The 7,823-nt window shown below is 43.7% G+C and overlaps 1 non-coding gene across 1 annotated transcript; it reads right to left on the bottom strand.

Annotated features, from left to right (window-relative positions):
* Positions 1 to 6,792: 6,792 nt before the first annotated feature.
* On the bottom strand, positions 6,793 to 6,932 carry LOC128562993 (small nucleolar RNA SNORA7). Its single transcript, XR_008373671.1, has one exon. It is a non-coding gene; the product is annotated as a small nucleolar RNA SNORA7 (small nucleolar RNA).
* Positions 6,933 to 7,823: the final 891 nt, after the last annotated feature.

A 7,823-nucleotide genomic window follows, 5' to 3' on the forward strand; every position in this document is an offset into this window, starting at 1 on the left:
GTAGACATAGTAGTAAGAATATCGGATCATGGATTGTATTGGTCTTTTTCTTTGTTTCTTTGTTTCTTTTTTTTTTTTTTTGACTGAGTCTCATTCTATTGTCCTGGGTAGAGTGCTGTGACATCATCATAACTCACGGCAACCTCAAACTCCTGGGCTCAAGTGATCCTCCTGCCTTAGACTCTTGAGTAGCTGGGACCACAGGCACCTGCCATAATGCCCAGCTAGGCTAGTTTTTCCATTTTTAGTAGAGATGAGGTCTTGGGGGGTCTGGTAATTTTGCTCAGGCTGGTCTTGAACTCATGAGATCAACCAATCTGCCCATCTTGGCCTCCCAGAGTGCTGGGATTACAGGCGTGAGCCACTGCGCCAGGCCTTCAATGTTCTTTTCAAATCAGTCACATTTACAGTCTAGTAGGTGTGTGATTCAAAGCATAATCAGAAAAGAAGCCAAATACATTATGTTGAGATTTTTAGAAATTTATATCAACTATGGATGTTTTTACACTCACAGAAAATCCATTATTACAATATTTCAGCTTTTTCTTAATAATGTGAAAAATTACCCTAGTTCTGTAAACCAAGGTTTAATCAAGAACAAATTAAAATTGGAGTTCTGAAGCCTCCATGCTGACTCCCTGATAACATAAACAAGAAGTATGAAAGGCTATTTTGACGGTGGAAGAGGCACATCATGTATAACTAAAGTCCACACTTCAAAACTTCAAATAACATTCACTGCAAAGGGGCTTCTGCTTTCAGCCATTTTGTAGCAATAATGTCTGAACTTGCCCTCTACCAAGCCATTTAGAGTTGTTTGCCGTTTTAAATGATAAACACTAGTCATCACTTATAATTGGTATGGCACTTAATGAAAGCATAATAAAGTTGTTAGAGAAGGAGGCTGGTTGGGTTTGACTGGTTTCTCAGAAAGTATTGTGTTCCTTTATTTGGGCCATAATGCCCAAGTTCTCAGTTTTGGAGATCCCCAAACTCCTTACTTTGCTAAGGCAAAAGAGGTGATTACCCAGATGATCACAGTGGGAGCTAACAGTAACCAAACTCCTAAGAGACTGATGTGCAAACCAGCTGCCAATTTATAGTCTTACAGTAAGAAATATAATACCAAGAGGACCAGATGGTCAGCACAATCTCCATATGGGAATAGGTGTGAGACCAGTGGGAAAGCAGAAGTTAAAATAGGATGATAGAATTCAGACACAGCAATTCTAACTGCAGAACCTTAGGAGAAGACCTTAATCATTGTGACAAGTGAACATTTTTTATTTTTTTTCTTTTATTTATTTTTTTTTGTAGAGACAGAGTCTTAGTTTATTTTTTTCCTTTTATTTATTTATTTATTTATTTATTTTTTGTAGAGACAGAGTCTTAGTTTAGAGTCTTATTTTATCGCCCTCGGTAGAGTGCCGTGGCATCACACAGCTCACAGCAACTTTGAACTCCTGGCCGGGCCTACGCAATTCTCTTGCCTCAGCCTCCTGAGTAGCTGAGACCACAGGCACCTGCCACAATGCCCGGCTATGTTTTTTTGTTGTTGTTGCAATTTGACCAGGGCTGGGCTGGAACCCGCCACCCTGTATTTATGGGGTCAGTGCCCTACCCACTGAGCCACAGGTGCCGCCCAACCTCAGCTTTATTTAATGGTAATAACAAGCCTGGAAAATGTATATATAATACTGAGAACAATAGTTATAATCTCCGTGTAATGGCATTATGAGCAATTTTTCATTTATCCCTACTTTAAAAATAATGTCCATGAGATAATAATGAGCTCCTGTTAAATAAGAAAATAAAGGATAAGTTCAATGTCCAATATTAGAGACTGCTAAATAAATCATGAAAGTCCATGGAATGGTATGCTGTCATTAAAATTCATGTTGTAGAGGGCGGCGCCTGTGGCTCAGTCGGTAAGGCGCCGGCCCCATATACCGAGGGTGGCGGGTTCAAACCCAGCCCCGGCCAAACTGCAACCAAGAAATAGCCGGGCGTTGTGGCGGGCGCCTATGGTCCCAGCTACTCGGGAGGCTGAGGCAGGAGAATCGCTTAAGCCCAGGAGTTGGAGGTTGCTGTGAGCTGTGTGAGGCCACGGCACTCTACCGAGGGCTGTAAAGTGAGACTCTGCCTCTACAAAAAAAAAAAAAAAAATTCATGTTGTAGAAGAGTTTTTAGTACTTGGGAAAGGGCCATTAGTATTTATTAGGTCCTACATGCTAGCCACTGCTCTAAATGCTTCATGTGTTGTAATTCATTTAATCCTTATACTAAGCCTACAAGGTAGAAGAGAAACTGAGGTTGAAAAAGCTTTCTTGGGGGCGGCGCCTGTGGCTCAGTGAGTAGGGCGCCGGCCCCATATGCTGAGGGTGGTGGGTTCAAACCCAGCCCCGGCCAAAATGCAACAGAAAAATAGCCGGGCGTTGTGGCGGGCGCCTGTAGTCCCAGCTACTCGGGAGGCTGAGGCAAGAGAATCGCGTAAGCCCAAGAGTTAGAGGTTGCTGTGAGCCGTGTGACACCATGACACTCTACCCGAGGGCAGTACAGTGAGACTCTGTCTCTACAAAAAAAAGAAAAAGCTTTCTTGGGGAAGTTAAGAAATTTGCCCAATGGCGGTGCCTGTGGCTCAAGGAGTAGGGCGCCGGTCCCATATGCCAGAGGTAGCGGGTTCAAACCCAGCCCTGGCCAAAAACCAAAAAAAAAAAGAAATTTGCCCAAGGACACACAGCTGATCCTAAGGTCAGTTTACTTTCCTGTAAAATGAGTCCCCATCCTCACATCAGGTTGGCATGAGAATTAAAGGAGATAATGAATGTGAAGAAAATAATCCAGGGCAGCGCCTGTGGCTCAAAGGGTTTTGGGTGCTGACACCATATGCCGGAGGTAGTGGGTTCAAGCCCGGCCCCAGCCAAAAACTGAAAAAAAAAAAAAAGAAAATAATCCAGTGTCCAAAACAAACGTCAGCAAATTTCAGCCTATGGGCCAAATCTAGCTCCACCACCTGTTTTTGTATGGCCTATGAGCTAAGAGTGGTTTTACATTTATAAATAGTTGAAAAAAATAAAAAAGAATAGTTCATGGTACATTAAAAAGTACATGAAATTCAAATCTGTGTTCCTAAATAAAGTTTTATTGGAACGCTGCCATTCTCATTACATATTGTCTGTGGGTGCTTTTCTGCTACAAGGGCTGGAATGAGTTCTTGCAATAGAGAGTAAAAATATTTACTACAAGGCTTAAAATATTTACCATCTAACAGTTTACAGGAAAAGTTCATCAAAAGCCCCCATTGAGGTTCAGAACTGTTTATAATAGTGATCTAAAGAAGATCTTTTATTAATTAGTTAAAGTAGCCAACACTAAATTCGGCCATACTCCAAATCCCTCCTTAGGTGCCCAGTTGCCCTCCTTAACCTGTTCCCCTTCACAATTGTGGCTTATCTCAAAGGAAAACATAGAAAATTCATATCTCGAAGTGCACACTATGTCTCATGCGCTCACCTTTACAAATACATTTTATTTACCTTCTGCAATTGCCCTAAGATAGTGGTATTACAGGGCGGCGGCTGAGGCTCAAAGGAGTAGGGCGCTGACCCCATATGCCAGAGGTGGCAGGTTCAAACCCAGCACCGGCCAAAAACTGCAAAAAAAAAAAAAAAAAAAAGATAGTGGTATTATAGCCCTAAATTACAGATGAGGAAACTGAAGTATACAGCTTAGGAAGCGGCAGCAATAATAGTTTTCTGGAGTGTATTCTCACCACACACACGGCCTCTCTGCCCCTCTCTTGCGGTTTCATGTGCTTTATTTATTCTGCTCTATATGACCCTTCATCGCTTTCTGTTTGGGCTGGGCACCCTGATCCCATAAGAAATCAAACATCAAAACTATGGCTCAGCTCCCCTAGCTCAGTGGTTAGGGCACTGGTCACATACACCGGGGCTGGTGGGTTCGAACCCCACCTGGGCCTGCTAAACAGCAATGACAACACAACAACAAAAATAGCCAGGCATTGTGGCAGGCACCTGTAGTCCCAGCTACCTGGGAGGCTGAGGCAAGAGAATTGCTTAAGCCCAAGAGTTTGAGGTTGCTGTGAGCTGTGATTTCACCGCACTCTACCAAGGGCAACATAGTGAAACTGTCAAAAAAAACCAAAACATCAAACCTACATCAATCAACACGAATAGCTAATAGTCTCTGGTCAACTACAGGGTGTCACAAAGGTCTCCCATAAAGTTGCCATACGTAGGGTAAATGGGAAATTGTAGCTAAATGAGCCATTACTTACAAAATAACTCATTGGAAAATTTTATAAAACATTTATAAAATATTCTCTATGTGGGCGGCGCCTGTGGCTCAAGAAGGAGGGCGCCGTTCCCATATGCCGGAGGTGGCAGGTTCAAACCTAGCCCTGGCCAAAAACCAAAAAAATATATATATATACTCTTTTTTTGTTTGTTTGTTTTTGTAGGGACAGAGTTTCACTTTATGGCCCTCGGTAGAGTCCCGTGGCCTCACACAGCTCACAGCAACCTCCAACTCCTGGGCCTAAGCAATTCTCTTGCCTCACCCTCCCGAGCAGCTGGGAAAAAAATATTCTCTATGTATTAGCCACCTCTTTGTAAAATTTTGTAATGAATATTTTGTAATAATGTAACACTTAGCTACAATTTCTCATTTTCTCTATGTATGGCAAATTTATGGACGATCTTTGGGATACAACATACTGTAAATGTTCTAGTGGGCAAATGCTAACTTCAGTTTCCATTTGACTCCTCTGTAATATTTTAATCTCAGAGTATTTTAACCCTATTCTTCTGGAGCCTCCCCTGCTGCCTTTGTTTATATATATATATATATATATATATATATAGACATATATACACACTCATATATTTCACATATACATATATAATTTATATATATACACATACGTCATTTTAAAATAAATTTTTGGCAACAGTTTCATTTTGTCACCCTTGGTAGAGTGCCATGGTGTCATAGGTCACAGCATCATCAAACTCTTGGGCTCAAGCAATCCTCTTGCCTCAGCCTCCTGATTAGCTGGGACTACAGGTGCTGGCCACTAAACCCCACTATTTTTAGAGACGGGGTCTTGCTCATCTCGAACTCCTGAGCTCAAATGATCCACTCACCTCGGCCTCCCAGAGTGCTAGAATTATAGGTGTGAGCCACTGCACTCGGCCTTGTTATATATTTCAAAGGAGTAGCTCCACTGATGGTCACTTAGAGTGGGAAGAGAGCACAATGGCAGGTGAGGGGAATTTCTATTTGGACAAGAGTGACTCCATTAAACCCATGCTACTTTCACCTTTCCAAAGGGCCCTCTGGTGATCCTGTATGTGCATTTTTACAAAGTGAAAAGTTTTTCCTTTGTACTTTTGCATTTGGGTACCACATGCTGCCTGATAATGACAACTCAGAGCAAACTAAAGACCCAGAGGTAATGAACATGAACTTTGGTGACAGCAGTGCTTCTTTTTCTGACAAGCTTTTTTTTTTGAGACAGAGTCTCACTATGTGGCCCTCAGTAGAGTGCTCTGGTGTCACAACTCACAGCAACCTCCAACTCTTGGGCTTAAGCGATTCTCTTGCCTCAGCCTCCCGAGTAGCTGGGACTACAGGCGCCCGCCACAATGCCCGGTTATTTTTGTTGCAGTTCTCTTTGTTGTTTAGCTGGCCTGGGCTGGGTTTGAACCCACTACCCTCAGTGTATGTGGCTGGCACCATAACCACTGTGTTATGGCGCTGAGCCCAAGCTTATTAATAAACCTTGGTGCTGTTTTTTTTTTTTTTTTCTCCTTTCAGGTAAAAACTGAACTTTTGTCCCTATTTTTATAGTCCTTTTCAGACTGTTACTTCAATTCTGTCTTTCCCCTTCTTGGCACATTTGGTGTCTCCTGCCGTGAACCCAGGCCTGCATGACCGCTCGGAACCCCGGCAGGCCCAGAGGAAGAGAGCGTGGGGTCCGTTTTTGAGCCCTGACTTTGAAGCAACATAGTCCAATCACTGCTCAGAGGAAGTGTGCAAAATGCCTCTGTCGTCCAGAGATTTTACAGAGCTTCAAAGGTCCAGTCCAAGGAGTCTCACCTAGCTGTTTCTTTCCTGGAATAGCAAGTTTGAAATAGTAAATTATTGTAAAGAAACTCATTAGGAAAGACACATTTTACCTCCTTTTCTGTTGTTATGATAGAGGATTCAATCAAGTTTAATTTATTCAGCCAGGTGCCTGTGGAAACCGCTTTGTTTGTTTGGCTTTGTTTTCATGAAATCCCTGGTCACTTGTACTCTGACGGTCAGTGAGCTAATCCTCCTCTCTGTCAGATCCATGGTAGACAAAGGCCACTAACGCAGAATCTCCACAATGGGAACCAGCAGAGAATCTATTAATGTGTCAATTGCCTGTGAATTATGGCCAAGATATTTCCCCAACATATGGCAGCGGCTTATCGTGTTGTAAAAGCAACTCATTTGAAGCAAAGCATCCGTGCACACAAATAGACGCTCATAACTACCTAGTGGTACAAAAAAGTTATGCCTAAGAACTTTTTTTTTTTCCTTGGACTTAGGTGATTCTCTTGCCTCAGCCTCCCTAGTAGCTGGGACTACAGGCGCCCGCCACAACGCCTGGCTATTTTTTTGTTGCAGTTTGGCTGGGGCCAGTTTGAACCCGCTTGGTATATGGGGCCAGCGCCCTACCCGCTGAGCCACAGGCATTGCCCAGGACAAGTATTCTTGGGAATCTTTTTTTTTTTTTTCACTTGTTGCAGAGTGTCTTCTGATCACCAGCTACAGAACCAGCCGGGAATGGAATGGGTGCCTCTGCTAGGCTTGCCTTCCCTCCTGCTTCCAAAGCCGGCAGAACATTAGGGGCCCTCCAGATGCAATCCCAGGAGGTCGTATTCTTGGGAATTTAAAGCAACCACTATATAACAGCTTTATCTGTTGCCAGTATTTTACTTTCTTTTTTTTTTTTTTTTTTTTTGTAGAGACAGAGTCTCACTGTACCGCCCTCGGGTAGAGTGCCGTGGCGTCACACGGCTCACAGCAACCTCTAACTCTTGGGCTTACGCGATTCTCTTGCCTCAGCCTCCCGAGCAGCCGGGACTACAGGCGCCCGCCACAACGCCCGGCTATTTTTTTGTTGCAGTTTGGCCGGGGCTGGGTTTGAACCCGCCACCCTCGGCATATGGGGCCGGCGCCCTACTCACTGAGCCACAGGCGCCGCCCGCCAGTATTTTACTTTCCAAAGGATAAAAATAAAGATAAAATAAAAATTAGAGCAGCACTTAGGGATAAAGCAGGGAAAGCAGGCGTGGTTAGTTCTAATCCTCGATTAGGACTGAGGGGCAGGGTCCATGGACAGAAAGAACACTGTGACCTGAATCCATTTTATCCGTGGGTAGGAACAAGGTAGTGTCACAGAGACAGGTGTCTTCTGGCCTTCTGGTAGACGCCCCAGAAAGGTACAGGAAGGTTGGCCTTCACCTTTGCAGATTCAGGAACTTAAGTTAATTAGCAGCAAAGTCAACAGAAGTTAGGTACTGACTCTCTAGCAAAGCTCAAAGTTAAGAATGCATAAAGTAGAATGCCAAAGCAGTTGCTTCCACGGCAACATAAGCACCCAACTTAACAGGATTGACATTGCCGTAATCAAAGAATTCTCTTCCTATCGGTAAAAAAGTGGTGTGTCCCTCCGTTAGCCAAAGCCAACCAGGTGCCTTGGAGGCCGTGGTGAGGTGGGCAGACATGATGGTGATGGCGTCAGTTTCTCCTTCCAGGCTCCTGAA

Source organism: Nycticebus coucang, chromosome 12, assembly GCF_027406575.1.
Source record: "Nycticebus coucang isolate mNycCou1 chromosome 12, mNycCou1.pri, whole genome shotgun sequence".
In the NCBI taxonomy this organism is placed as follows: Eukaryota; Metazoa; Chordata; class Mammalia; order Primates; family Lorisidae; genus Nycticebus; species Nycticebus coucang.